The sequence below is a fragment of the Panthera pardus genome, unplaced genomic scaffold (genome assembly GCF_024362965.1).
Source record: "Panthera pardus isolate Hobbes unplaced genomic scaffold, ASM2436296v1 HiC_scaffold_10, whole genome shotgun sequence".
NCBI classification, from domain to species: domain Eukaryota; kingdom Metazoa; phylum Chordata; class Mammalia; order Carnivora; family Felidae; genus Panthera; species Panthera pardus.
Genome location: NW_026526655.1, coordinates 103,084,524 through 103,099,196, shown reverse-complemented (window position 1 = coordinate 103,099,196; position 14,673 = coordinate 103,084,524). Strand labels below are relative to the sequence as shown.

At 52.2% G+C, this 14,673-nt stretch overlaps 1 protein-coding gene across 2 annotated transcripts in view; it reads right to left on the bottom strand.

Moving 5' to 3' along the window:
* The window catches only part of RALB (RAS like proto-oncogene B), a 44,089-nt gene extending 43,560 nt beyond the window's left edge, over positions 1-529 (bottom strand). For both annotated transcript variants that reach the window (XM_019469379.2, XM_019469378.2), the window contains exon 1: positions 369-529. The gene's annotated coding sequence lies outside the window, so the exon portion shown is untranslated. The remainder of the gene's footprint in view (positions 1-368) is intronic.
* Between the last annotated feature and the right edge of the window lie 14,144 nt (positions 530-14,673).

The following is a 14,673-nucleotide window of genomic DNA, read 5'->3' as shown; positions in this document are numbered from 1 at the left end:
ACCCTGCCCACAGCGGCAACTAAGGGACTGAGGAAGTGGACCATACTCGGGCTGGAGGCCCTAAAGGGCAGGAAGTGGAAGCAGAGGCCATTTGTGGGAAAAGGGAAGGAGCGGCGAAAAGGGAGAGGCTGGGGCGCCGCCCCCATTTCCTCAGCCCCCGGCCGGCTGGGAAGCCGGGAGGCTCTCTCCAGGGGACCTGCCGTGGCCGAACGGGGCCGACAACCCCGTGTCGCCCTCCGCCTCCCTCCACAGCCTACGCGCAGGGCGCGGGGGCAGGCGGTCACCGAGCGCAGGGCGGTGCACCCCACTTCCCTAGCCCGTGCCCCACCCCGCCCGGAGCGGGCCTGTCGAGGCACCGGCACCCTTACCTGGGACCCGTCCCGCGCTGCCTCGGCCGTCCGCACTGATCCCGCAGCTCTTAAGCCTGCCCCGCCCTCTCCTTCGCCTCCACCCGGGGCCGGACCCCAGCAGTCCCCTGCCGATTTGTCATTGAGCCTCTGGCTTGCTTCCCCACCCCCCGAGCGCGCCCCCGGCGTCGCCTAGGCAACCCCGCCTCCCGAGAGAGCGCGCTTTCCTTCCGCTCTTGCCCTCCCCCTGGGGGCCACGCCCACTAAGAGCATATTAGCCAATCCGAAGCGAGGCCCAGAGGCTGGGGAGGAGGGTCTGCCAATAAGAAGCCGCCTCAGCCGGGAGGGGCGGGCTCGGCACGCCTGCCCCGCCCACCTCTACTTCCTCCTGCTTTCCGCGGGCGGGCAGCCGGCCGGACTTGCTGCGCGTGACCGCTGCTGCAGTGGAGTAGAGCTGGTCTGGGGACTCTGGGCGTGGGCGGGTGGAGGGCGCTCCAGTCGTGGATTTAGGTCAGAGTGAGGCCAAACTAGTGGAAAGCAAAAGGGTAGGGAGGACCGATAGAGAAAAACCAAAATTGCGATGCATCGCGGGAGTGTCTAAGGGTCCAGGCTGCTGTCCGGACGCCGGCCTGGGGCATCTGAGACAGCGGGACCTCCGCCTGTCGCCACGACTCGCTTGGCTAAATGACATCCCATTAGCTGTAATGGGGCTACTTGTCCAATGCCTAGTAATAACTTGATCCAGATCACATACAAGGTTCCGAATCCTAACCCCAGGTTCCCGGAGGCAGGAAGTGCAATGGGCTAGCTCGGTACAGACAGGTTTTTCACCCACAACCTGCCCCCCTCATTGTCCTCCAAATGATACAGGGAACTTGTAGTTTTCTACCCAAACAGGGCTTCACCTCGGGTTGATTTTCCTAACTATCCGCCCCGCCCCCCCCAGAGCTGAATCCTCTCCAACCCTGCTCAGCAGGATGTGTGGCCCCACTGACCCCTACACAAACCTCATGGCAGGTCACACTGTATCACAATTGTTCAAATGCCCCCCTGTATAATCTCTAGGAATGGAAACTCTTGTTCAAGTTGATATCCACAGCAGCTAGCTAATACTTTCCTTGTTAATAATTATACATTAGAATACATGTGTATTATATGAGAGGCTTTGTGCCTTGATTAGATTGCTGTGTAAAGCAATGAACACATACAGGCCCTCCACCAATAGCTCCCTCAAAAGGCACAGAAGCTTTACCTTAGTCTTCAGTAACAGGCTTACCAAAAAACATTTAACGAGAAGAATATCCCAGTGTTACACAATCTTAAATACTGTTTTATCTTTCTCATATCTTTCTCATAAGTCATTGCATGACTTATTGCATGCTAAGTATATGAGAGAAACTCTGCTAGGTACTAAAAGGGAGAAAGGGAGGAGGTGTCTCAAAAAGGAAGCTCTCTAATATTTATAATCTAGAAGGGGAATCAGACCCAAACCTCTTCCTATGGAGTAATGATTAAGTGCACAGGTTTGGAATCGGGAACCGTAGGTTCAAAGGAGGACTCTACCATACAACTAGCAGTTATTTTAGGAAGTGACTAAACCTCTGTGGGCCTCAGTTTCCCCAGCTGCCCAATGGGAGCAGTAGCTCCACTAGGAACTTGGGAGTGCTAGGATCTTGGTGAGTGCTCAACAAATGTCCGTTTAAAAATATTTTTTAGTGTTTATTTTTGAGGGGGGGCGGGGCAGAGAGAGAGGGAGACAGAGAATCTGAAGCGGGCTCCGCACTACCAGTGCAAAGCCTGACATGGGGCTCAAACTCACAAACCGAGTGATCATGACTGGAGTGGAAGTTGTATGCCCAACCAACTGAGCCACCCAGTTGCCCCAACAAACGTTAGTTTAGTGATTACCTCCAGAGGCCGAAGCTGTGGAAAGAACATTCTAGACACTCCCTCCTTCAAAAGTATTTACTGCGGGGCGCCTGGGTGGCTCAGTCAGTGAAGCGTCAGACTTCAGCTCAGGTCATGATCTCATGGTTGGTGAGCTGGAGCCCTGAGTCAGGCTCTGCGCTGACAGCTCAGAGCCTGGAGCCTGCTTCGGATTCTGTGTCTCCCTCTCTCTCTGCCCCTCCCCACTCGTGCTCTGTCTCTCTCTGTCTCTCAAAAGTGAATAAACATTAAAAATGGTTTAAAAAAAATAATCTGGCAAACAGGTTTGCTATTCAAAAGTATTTACTGAGTATTGTATGAGTCTTTACTGCTTTTAACAAATATTTCCACTTCTCCTTCCTGGGCACCAGGTAGGATTGAACTTTCTAGCTCCCTGTGTTGGGTGAGGCTCTAACCAATGACTTGTGAGTGGAAGTAACACATAAATTATTTGGAGACCAGAGGACTTATTTGCCAATGCGAGACCCTCCATCGCTCTTGTCTCTTTGGTATGGCCGCTGAGAATGTTCAGGTCACAGCTGTTCCATCAGCCTGGGACCCTACAATGTCCACAGCGGTCCCCCTGCCAACCTGTGGTGGACATTTAGCATGACCGATAAACAAACCTTTGTGGTCTGAGGGCACTAGGATTTGGAAGTTGTTTGTTTACTGCCACATAGCCTAGCCTGCTCTGACAGATACAAGGCCCTCAGGTGTGCTCAGCTGGGGACACTGTGGTGAACAGCTCAGAGGACAGGTAATAAGCCAGTAGACAAACAACTCAGTAATTACAAATTGTGTCATTACAAGTTCCTTGAGACTGGGTAGCAAAAAAAGGTCTCTATTAGGAGGTGACATTTAAACTCTGCCCTGAAGGATGGAAAGGAATCAATCTCGGAAAAGGTTGGCAGTTGGAGGAAGGGGAGGGGAATATCTCGGGCAGAAGAACAAGCATGGGCAAACTCCTAAGGCCGAAAGAAGCCGGGTCCTCTTTGGAACAGACAGGAGGCCCCGGTGGAGCACCATAAGCAGGGAGAAGTGAGACCGCGCAAGGGTAGAGAGGGAGGCAGGAGCCAGATTAGGTGGCAGCTTCTAGGTTATGATAATGAGATGGGAGTTTATTCCAAGTGTGACAGGGAGCTAATGAGGGGGTTCAAGCCAGGAGGGTGACATGTTTGATTCAGGTTTTAAAAAGACCTGTAGTGTGGAAAATGGGCTGCGAGGGACAGATGTGGGAATGGAGGTTAGGAGTCTGTCCCAGGAGTCCAAGCAAAGTGGGGTTCCACAGAAGCAGAGGCTAGAAGGCTGATCTTGTCCTCAGATAACAGGAGACGTGGGGCAATTGCAGGGGGAGGGGAGCAAGAGGGCTGACGACTAAACCAGGGGTTCCTCCTGCCAAATCCCAGACGAAGCAGGGGCAGGGTTGAAAGTTAGGGGCCCCCAGAGGTGCTCTGACCCCAGGGAGAGCGTGCTCAAAAGCCAGGCAGGAAGAGATGTGGAACAGACAGCAGACCAATTTCCTAGCATGTCAGCTAGCGTCAGACACTTGTTCTCGTGAGCCTGCAGCATTATCTAAACAGATGGTGTTGCTGGACAGAGTCTGACAAGCCCTAACATCACTGTGGACCCTTGGTACTTGTTGTCTACCTGGACTGGAAAACAAAGGGTGCCACTAATCTATACATGGAAAAACAAAAACCGCTCTTGCCTCCTGATGGCCATGGAAAGAATCTTACTGTAAATGGCAAAAATAGATGGAGATTATCTTTAGCACTTGGGTCATCTTCCTATTCTGTGCTTCTCTGCCCCTCTGTGCCCGTGTGTTTTCTCCCCACCTCCTGTGACCTCATCCTGTTCTCAGGACCAGGTCTCACAGTCTCCGTCACATGTAGGACTAAATGACTAATGACAGCTCAATGGATACCCACCCCTTCCTAAGCATTTGGGTCTCCAGTCGATCAAAACCTGAAGTCCTAGGCCAGGGGAAGGATTCAGGGGAGGACTGGAGATCTTTAATTCAGAACTACTAGAATGGAGTGATTTATCCCTCCTCAGAAAAAGGGTCAGACTCCCGAGTCCTCGCTCAAGGTGCCAGATAAGGGTAACACACGATTAGAATCCTCTCCAAAGCCTGGGTACCGTCCATCCCCAAGCCTTCCTCTCTTTGTAGCTGTTTGCTAAAAGCTACAGAAAAGCCCCTAGCATTTACTTATTCCCAAACAAATTCAAAATGTTGACTTTGTTGCTCAATCTAGGTATTGCCGCTATAAAAGATTTACTAGGGGTTTAAAAACCACTCTTTGCTATGTGTCTTACTGAGAGCCTCTCTTTCCTCATTACTATCTTTCTATGTGGTCGCTGCAGCCCCAGCCAGTCAGCAGGAGCTAACCAGCTGTTCCTGGGAATTGTTCTGCTGGAAAGGCAGAGGCCTCAGCAATTAACTAGAAGTTGAGCTTTCCTCTTCCAAAAGAAATTAATCTACTTGGGAAATGCGTTAGAAAAAAAAAAGAGTGACTTGTTTCTAAATTATTGAATTAGCTAGATTTATCTTTCTGCCATCATAGCTTACAGAGAGTTATCTCCCAGAAAGGAAGTCGAATCTGTCTTGTCATTAAAGACTAAGTCTTCATCATTCTTGCTAATCCCCATGACATGCCAGCTCATGTTCTCCCCGGCTCCCATCTTCGTGGAGACACGCGATCCCTGCTCCAGAACACCTGCATGGTGAACACCTTAGATCTGGTGCTGACCTCCAGGCAACCAGATAAAAGCCCCTGCAGGGGGAAGGGCACACGCGAAGCCTCATTGCACAATCTGTGCAGGTGACAAGCCCAGTCCTGGCACTCGGGGCCATAAATTGCGGGAAGCAATCTACTCTCCGGGTAGTTGTGTAGACCCGGCCACAGCAGCTCCGTGGGAAGGGCCAGCTGGCCAGAGGTTGGAATTCTGCTCTCTGTCCCTCAGGACCCACTCCTGCCTGCCCTCCCCTCCCACAGGGAGGAGGAGAGGCCCAGAGCTCAGAAGGGACATGTTTGGACCAAGTGAGGCTGTGGGGAGCCTCTCCACAGAGACTAAGGTCCACCCTCCTCTGAGGAGTTCAGGCTGGCACCGTGCCAGGTCCTGTGCCCCGCACTTTATAACTTCATCATAGCATCCTTCATGAGGGAGTCTAAGAGGGAGCTGTGATTTCCTATTTACAGATAGGTCAGTGAGGTTGATAGGCAGATGAGGCCTCAAATCAACTGTGCCTGACAACAAAATCCATACTCTTTATCACAGTCTCTACCGCCTTCCCAGCAACAATTGCAAACTGTGTGACCCTGGACAAGATACCTCCCCTCTCTGCCCTCGGTTTTCTCTGTACAGTGACAGTTAGTCTCAGGTCTACACCAAGCACCCGCAATGGGCAGGAGCTGTGCCAGGCACCAGCTGTCTGGGACCTCTAGGGTCTGTGCTCTAACGCCTCCTGAGCGGGCACCCAGATAAGGAAGAGGCCTTTGACAGAACCAGCTCAGCTCCTAACTGCTGAAGTCTCACAGAACTCCTGGCCCCCCACAGTGTTCCTACCCCCATTTTATCACAGCCTGAAGCCACCTCCAGGAACTTCCCTGGAGGAGTGGCTGGTATGTAAAGGTAAGGCTAAAAAATATCTCCCTAGATCACTTGATGCTTAAACATAGGAGATCGGGACCTTCAGTTAACCAGAAATTGTAGCTGTTGGCTATTGTCAGCCACTCACATTTAAATAGAATTCTTTTAATCCTTCCTCGTACTGAGGTATTATACATCAAAATGCCTGCTATGGTGGCCCATAGTAAGCCTCAACAAATACTTATTATGGATGGATGGATGATGGATGGATAATGGATGGATGGATGAGTGGATGGATGGATGGATGGATGAGTGGATGGATGGATGGATGGATGATGGATGGATAATGGATGGATGGATGAGTGGATGAATGGATGAGTGGATGGATGGATGGATGGATGAGTGGATGGATGGATGGATGGATGATGAATGGATAATGGATGGATGGATGAGTGGATGGATGGATGAGTGGATGGATGGATGGATGGATGGATGAGTGGATGGATGGATGGTGAGTAGATGGGTGGATGGATGGATGAGTGGATGGATGGATGGATGGATGGATGATGGATGGGTGGATGGTGGATGGATGAATGAGGGAACAGCTGGAGAAAGTTTGATTGGGAGACTCAAGGAAAAGGGCATGCTATTCATGAGTTGGGGTGCCCTGGTAAGGTAGGCATGAGATGGTGGACATAGGAGACGGAATTTGGCAGCCAGAGGGCTGTCTGAGGGTCTGGAGGATATAGGCAGGAGATGGGGAAGGCACACACAGAAAACAGTAGGCAAATCTAGAACACAGACCCCAACACGTTGACAGTGTAGTCTCCCACCGTGGACTCTGCATGGCACACAGAGCAGTGTCAGGCACACAACAGGTGTTATCACACTTAGTAATTAGGGCCCCTGCTGTTTGCCTGGTCAGCTCACACTGGGTAGTGGCTGGACAGAGTCTGCCTCGTGGGTCTCAGCAGAGCTGTGACAAGCTGGGTCTGGTACTCAGGCCTTTGGCAGGCCTTTGTCTCAGGCCTTTGTCTGAGGTCAGGAGGCCCCTGTCCTGCGACACCCAGAGAGACCATCCTCCCGCCTCTTCTCAGTTAACAAAGCCCCAAGGCTAGGGTGGCCACATCAAGTATAGATGCAATATGGGGGACATACTTACACTACAAATTACTCATTGTTGACCTGCAATTCAAATTTAACTGGACAAAAAAAAAAAAAAAAAAAAAAAAAAGAGGTTAGAGTGGGAGAGAGCCAAAGCATAAGAGACTGTTAAAAACTGAGAACAAACTGAGGGTTGATGGGGGGTGGGAGGGAGGGCAGGGTGGGTGATGGGTATTGAGGAGGGCACCTTTTGGGATGAGCACTGGGTGTTGTATGGAAACCAATTTGACAGTAAATTTCATATATTAAAAAATAAAAAAAAAAACAAAAAAAAACAAAAAAAACAAATTTAACTGGACATCCTGCATTTCTACTTGCAAAACCTGACAACCTAGCCCAAGCCCAGGGATCTCTGGGTGGGCAAATCTCAGTGGCCCCACCCACTAACATGGTCAAAGCCCCCAGGTGCTGTGCTTGTCAAGAGGGGAGGAACTGAGTCCCGGACAGAGGGACTCCCCCCAAGGCATATAACATCTCCCCAGTGGGGACAGTTGAGGGACTTGAATGAAATGGTGTGTGGCAGGCCTAAGCCACAGGGAGGAGGGGGGGTTGCCCCTTCAGGTCCAGTTCTTTCCCCATTGCTTCCTGCAGCCTTCCTCCTAAGGAAGCCCCCCTCCCCTCCCCGCCCCCCCCCCCCCCCACAACCTGCATCCATTCATTCTCTCAGCATATAATGACTGGGAACCTCTTAGGGACCAGGGTAACAGTGGCAGGCAGATCAGGCATGACCTCCAGCCTTACCCAACCTCACTTCATCTTCTAAGAAGCCTCCTTGATGACTCAGGCCTCGCTGATCTGTCCATATAGTTTCACAACCAATTACATGGCTCCTTCTGTTCTGCTGTCTGATGAGTGTGAGGGTGGGTCCCCAACAGAAATCCTAAGACCCCAGCAGACAGAGTGCCCAATGCTATAGTATGACACAGCTCTTGCCCAGAATGTAAGAATGATTTGAGTCCTGGCCTGTCACCTCCCAGCTGGGGGCCTTGGGCAAGACTTGTCATGCCCTTGGGGCACCTGGGTAACTCAGTTGGTTAAGCGTCTGACTTCAGCTCAGGTCATGATCTTCTGGTTTGTGGATTCGAGCCCCGCGTCGGGCTCTGTGCTGACAGTCAGAGCCTAGAGCCTGCTTTGGATTCGGGGTTTCCTTCTCTCTCTGCCCCTCCCCTGCTCACGCTGTCACTCTCTCTCTCAAAAATAAATACATGTTAAAAAAAAAAAAAAAAAAGACCTATCATGCCTTTAAGCCTTAGTTTCCTTGTCTGCAAGGAGAGAGCTGTTCCACGGAGGTTGGTTGGGGGTTAAATAATACAAAGCAAAGTGCTTGGTGCCTATATTCCTTGTAGGAGCCCCTTGGTTTCCTTTACTTCATTTTGCTTTGAGTTAACTTCTTACATTATCTTTAATTATGGTAAATACACATAATATAAAATTCACCATCTCAACCATTTTTTAAAGGGTACAGTCCAATGGCACTAAGCACATTCATACTGTTGTGCAAACACCATCCTTCTCCAGAACTAAAGAGCATCCTGCAAAACTGAAACCCTGCTCTCATTAAATACAAGCTCCCCGCTTTCCCGTTCCCCCAAACCCTGGCAGCTGCCTTCTTTCTGTCTCTATGAATTTGACTACTCTAAGTACCTCCTATAAGCAGAATCATACAGTATTTGCTTTTTGGCAACTGGCTCATTTTAATGTCACATAACGTCCTCAAGGCTCACCCATATTGTGGCGGGTGTCAGAATTTCCTTCCTTTTGAAGGCTGAATAATACTCCATTGTGTGTGCACCACACTTTGTGTATGCACTCGGGTGGACCCTTGGGTTGCTTCCAACTTTTGGCTTTTGAGAACAATGCTGCTGCGAACATGGGTATGCAAATATCTCTTCGAGCCCCTGCTTTTCCATTCTTTTTGTGGGATTTCTGGATCATGTGGCAGGTCTATTTTTAATTCCTTGAGGAACCGCCATTCCATTTACATTCCCACCCATGGTGCACAAGGGTTTTCAACTTCTCCACATCCTCACCAACACTTATTGTCTGTTTGCTGATAGTAGCCCCCCGCCCCAACAGGAGTGAAGTAGCCATTTTCTCCATTTGGGGACCCTGCTCTCAGCAGGCACTCACTCCATGGATGCTTGTCTTATGAACTGGATTCTGCCCTGAGCTTTCTCCACTGGTCCTTTGCCTCCCTAGGACCAAACAGGGGCTGTTTCTCTCCCTGTGGGGGACCTCGGGCCCTGTGGCTCTGGGGGATTATGCACAGCTAGAGCCACCTCCGTCTACCTCCTTGGGCAGGCTCAGGGAGTATGGAGAGGGGGCAAGCACATGATGCAGGGTTTTCTCTCACCATGGGTCATCACAGCCCCGGTGGCTTTGTCTGCTGGTGCAGCACAGCGACGTGCCCTGTCAGCTCTGATGGGCCCAAGGACAAACACAGCCCTGTGACTGATGGAGCCTGTGTCCTGCAGCTACTGATTCCTTTCCAGCTTCCAGTACTGACTTTGCTCCTGTTCCCAGTTCCCAGTAGAGATGCCTTCCCTCCTCCCCTGGAGCCCAGCTCTCACTGCTCTAGCCAGAGACTGAGCGGGTGGTGGCCTGAAATCCCACCATGAGGGCCACATCTCTAAGTCCCCAACACTCAACACATGGGGCCTGGAAGCCGACCTCTCACTGACTCAGCAGCACACAAAGGAGAAGCTACCCCCAAGGAGGCTGGCATGTGAAAAGGGTAGCTCTGATGGAGAGAAGGCCTGGAATGATCTAGAACAAGACTGGGGATGGCAGGCCTGCTGTTCCTCCCTTTGAAGGGGATGCTTTAACATGGCTCTGGACTCAGAGACCTGGCACGGTCCAACGCACAGCTCCATCAATACATGCTGTGTGACCTCACACAGGCTCTTTCCCTCTCTGAGTACTTCTAGGTACATGAGGACAATAACAAATGAATCACAGGGTTGCCCTGTGGCCTTTCAGAGGAATCTGGGTCCTCCTCACTGTACCAGGGGGATCATACCCACCCGACTGCCACCATTTAATGCAGAGTTCCTTCTCTGTCCAGCCTCACCACCTCAGCTGCTGAAATCCCCACACACTTAGACCATGGTTTGGAACAAAACATGAGATTCAGGGATAACGGCCTTCCTTTTTCTGACATGATCTGGCTTGTTCTTAAGGCAAAAAACAGCCCCTCTGTAGCACCGGCTCCACACCACCCTTTGTGTTTGGGCTTCTAGGGAAACAGCAGTCCGATGGTGGTTTCCTTCCAGGAGCCCCTCCCTCCAGAAATTCCCCAACAGCTGCCAAACCCACTGATAAGAAAAGTGAGCAATTTCCAGAAAGAGGCCAGCGCTTTTCAGAGACGTGGAAGAGAGGCAACGCCTCTCCTGTGACTACCCCGCCCCTGCTCCCCGCATACACAGTCCCGGGTCACCTGGGCCATACTCGCAACAACACAGGGCCTCCTGGAATGCACCAAGGAGACATGGGACAGATCAGCCCTGATGAGGGATGAGACGGTCATCCCCTCCACTGCTTGTCGCTTCTGCCCCTGCCCCCAAGTCCTGGGCATTAAGACTACGGGGGTCAAGGGGGCACCCGGGGGCTCAGTTGGTTAAGCATCAGACTCTTGGTATCAGCTCAGGTCATGATCTCATGGTTTGTGAGTTCAAGCCCTGCATTGGGCTCTGTGCTGACAGCTTAGAGCCTGCTTGGGTTTCTCTCTCTCCCTCTCTGTCTCTGCCCCTCCCCTGTTTGCATACTCTCTCTCTCTCACTAAACAAATAAACTAAAAAAAAAAAAAAAAAAGTGACTGGGGAGCCTGGGTGGCTCAGTCGGTTAAGCGTTCGACTTCAGCTCAGGTCGTGATCTCACAGTTGGTGAGTTCAAGCACCGCATAGGGCTCTGTGCTGACAGCTCAAACCTGGGGCTTACTTCAGATTCTGTTTCTTCCTCTCTCTCTCTCTCTGCCCCCTCCTGCTCGCATTCTGTCTTTATCTCTCTCAAAAATAAATAAACATTAACAAAAATTTAATAATAATAAATAAATAAATAAGTAAAAAAATTTTTTAATTAAAAAGACCATAAGGGTCCGGGGTGGGGAGGTATATTGGACACCTGCTATATACCTGGAACTCAGAGAGACAGAGATTCTGGCATTCGGTTAAGCGTCCATTTAGCCATCATTTATTGACCGCAAACCACCTGCCAAGCATCGTGCTGGGCATTAGGGCACGAGAGTGAGCACACCAGACCCTCCAGGATGCAGGGCTGGGAGCCAGAAGGAGGGGGAGGCCGTCTTTGCCCACCGTCCCGCCCCGCCCTCCTCGCCCCACCCCCCATGTCGCTGGTGTGCAAAGCCTCTGTACACTGTGCTCCCTGAAGCCCCCTCAACTGCGGGAGCAGAGAAGACCACGGGAACCCCAACAGAAGAGCAAAGTCCACGAGGGGGAATCCGCCCCGCCAAAGACAAACAAGGTGCCCCGTGCAGCTCGTGATCATAGCCAGGAGCGCAAGGAAGTGGGAGCGCACAGGGAAACGAAAGCTGGGCGCCCTAAGGAAAGACCCATCCATCTTCCTTACCCAAGGCCGAGGTCAAGGCAACTTGAGAGAGAGAATCCAAATATTCCGCCTTTTATCCCAGGAAGGGCGACGACAATGTGAGGCTGCAGGTGGCAGGGAGGCCTGGACCAGGGTCTCCGACTACACCTGAGTCAGGGCCTCCCGCATGTACCCTCTCCTGGGGTCAGTAGCCTCTCTCCACCTCCCGCCCTCCCCTCCCCACCTGCCTCCTCTCCCAAACCCGCTCCACACCTCATTGTCATCAGGAAGGGCATTGTCCCTCAACACCTTCAGTGACTTCCCGGCCTCTGCCTCCTATAAAGTCCGGGCTGTCAGCTACAAAAGCCAGCCTGCCACAGCCTCCGTGGCCTCCTTGCTGCTCCCCAGACAGCACGGAGCACTCCAGGTATCCCCCACTCATTCCTACTCCTCCTCCTTCTACCCTACCACCCTCCCTTCCTCCTTCTCCCCTGCTGCTCTCCATGGTCTCTGGTCCACCTCCAAACTCAACCAAGCAGGGGGCTTCCCTTGCTACCCCACGCCTCTCTGTCTGTATCCTGGGGCCTGGCATAGAGCAGGAAAAGACTGAGGCATTTATTGAGTACCACTGTGAGCTGGTCACTGTCATGAAGGCCATCTCAAATAATGTTCACAACAAATCCATGACATGGTAGTGTCCCAATTTACAGCTAAGGAAACTGAGGCCTCAGAAGAAGAGAGGATTTCAGAGTGAAGAGTCACCACAGAAGAGTGAAGTAGGCAGCCAGCTGTGTCCAGAGCAAGGTGGAGCTTGAATTGGGCTTGAAAAATGAAGAGAATTCTAGCAAACCCAAAGGAGAGGGGTCAGAGATGGCATTCAAGGCAGGGGGTACTGAGAGAAACAAAGGCCCAAAGGCCAAGAAGTGACTTGGCAAAGATAAATATGACTGTTGAATGGAGGAACCGGGGATGTATGCAGAAAAATCTATCGGGAGCAGAAAGCCTGGACTGATGAGGAGAACACCTGCTGGTCCTGGAAACGGGGAAGCTTCTGAGCGTGTGTCGGCAGTGTTTTTGAGAAGGGAAACCCTAGTGACAACTTCCACGTACAAAGCTCTTCCTAGGAGGTTGAAGGGCCAGCGTGAGAGACCCTTGAAACTCAGCCTGCAGAGATGGCTCTGGGAGGCAGAGATGGCTCTGTCCTCACCTTCCGTGACTCCCTTCTCCTCCTCCCAAGGGCTCTCCTCCCGTTCTGGGTGACCCTTAGCTCAACTTCCCTCAGCCCTTGCTCTGGTCGCTGGGGACTGGGGTCAGTGTTCCTTAGGGAAGTGAGTGTGTGTGTGTGTGTGTGTGTGTGTGTGTGTGTGTTCTGTGTACACCCATGCACACACGTGCTCATGCCCTGGCAAACCAACGGGTTTGCCTCTTTCTCTGAGACCCACCTGAGATCTGCACACAGCTCTGGCTCCCAATAAGCTGGCTGGCTGCAGCAAAAGCACCCAGAGCACCACCAGGCAGCATGGGGGAGCACATGCCCCTCTTGAATCTGGAGAATGACACAGAAGTCATCAGGGAAACCAGGACCATTAATTAGCCCAGTGACTGATGCAGGACTTCTGTCTCACATGGGTGGCCAACCCCACTCAAAGGAAAACAACTCCTGATAGGCAGAAGAAGGCCCCAGATGGTTACAGTTCATGCTCACTGCCTTTTCTGCAGAATGATCACAGTGGAAATATGCTTTGTGCCCCAGCCTCCGTGGTTCCAAATCAGCCCCGGGGATCCCGGGGATCCCGTGTATCCCAGACTCTTTGTCTGTAACGAGGCCTCTGCCCCCCAAGGCTCTTCCAGGTGCTTGGCTCTGACCCTGCCTGACACCGCAGCCCTTGAGTGGACCACGTGAGGCGGCATCCTTAGAACTGCCTGTGGGCTCAACAGAGGCTGTTGCTTGGTGTGCAAGAAAAGGGGGTCTGGAGGAACTTGTGGGGACACGGCTGCCCGAAGAGACCCTCACCCTGGATACTCCCCCACTGCACTCAGGAGGGAGGACGTGCCTCAGTGGGGCAAGAAGCCTCGCGGGGGGTCCTGTCCTACTTGGCGGCAGCCCTCCCGGAACTACAGCTACAGCACACAACCTGGCTCTTCTATCTTAAGTGATTGAAGACCTGGCCAAACCACCGGTCAGACAGATTTCCCCCCAAGCCCCACATTAATTGGTTTTTGGATTCCACAACCCACACTGCCGAGCCGGAGCTCCTGGGTGTCCCACAAGGGCTTAGATGTGGAGGCCATGACCCTGAAGCCTAAAGCCGGCAGACACCTGGGCTGTGCCCGCCTGTGGAGCAAGCCTGGAAAAGCAGTTCTGGGGGCTGTGCCCAAGGTGCCCGGGCTGGCTGGCTTCCAAGCTCAGGGAGGCCCTGCGGGACAGGCGCTGGGCCAGCCACCCCGGTGGCCACTAATGAGCGGATGTGTTCTGGGTTGTCTCCCCTGGTGGGGCGGGGGACAGCTGCACCTGGGCTGAGAGAGCCTGAAGCTGCCTGCCTTGCCCTCTTCCTGGGATGACCCAGCTCGGCCTGGGCTCAGCAGCAACCTGTCCTTTCAGCCCCAGCCTGGCAGAACCAGGCAAAGGCGGGCAAAGCTGTCTGCTGCCCTTCCTTCTCCCTCCCTCCCTCTCTCTCTCTAATATTCCTTGGAAGAAAGGAAGTGTCTGGGATTTTAGTTATTCCTACACCATGCTTGGAACATAGTATGTGCTCAATAAAAACTACTCTCTCCTCCGTCGGCGATGAGAGGCCACGTACTGAGGGTTCAGAGCTGGACTCTGGAGTCAGACCACCTGTGCACTCTGGCTCTGCCTCTTTCTAGCTATCTGAGCTTGAGCAAATCACTACCCATTGCAAGCATGAGGGGCTTCGTGTGCACAAAGATGTACAGACAGCCTGCAACAGAGCCTGGCCCACAGTGTGTGCATATAAGCGTTTGATATTGTTTATCTTACGAGAAGAATCCAGATGTGTCCAAATGAGGGACTGAAATAAAATAAAAGCTCAAATCCAGTCTTAGGGGGGTAAGGACATGGGCCCCTTGGGTCCCTACCCTGACC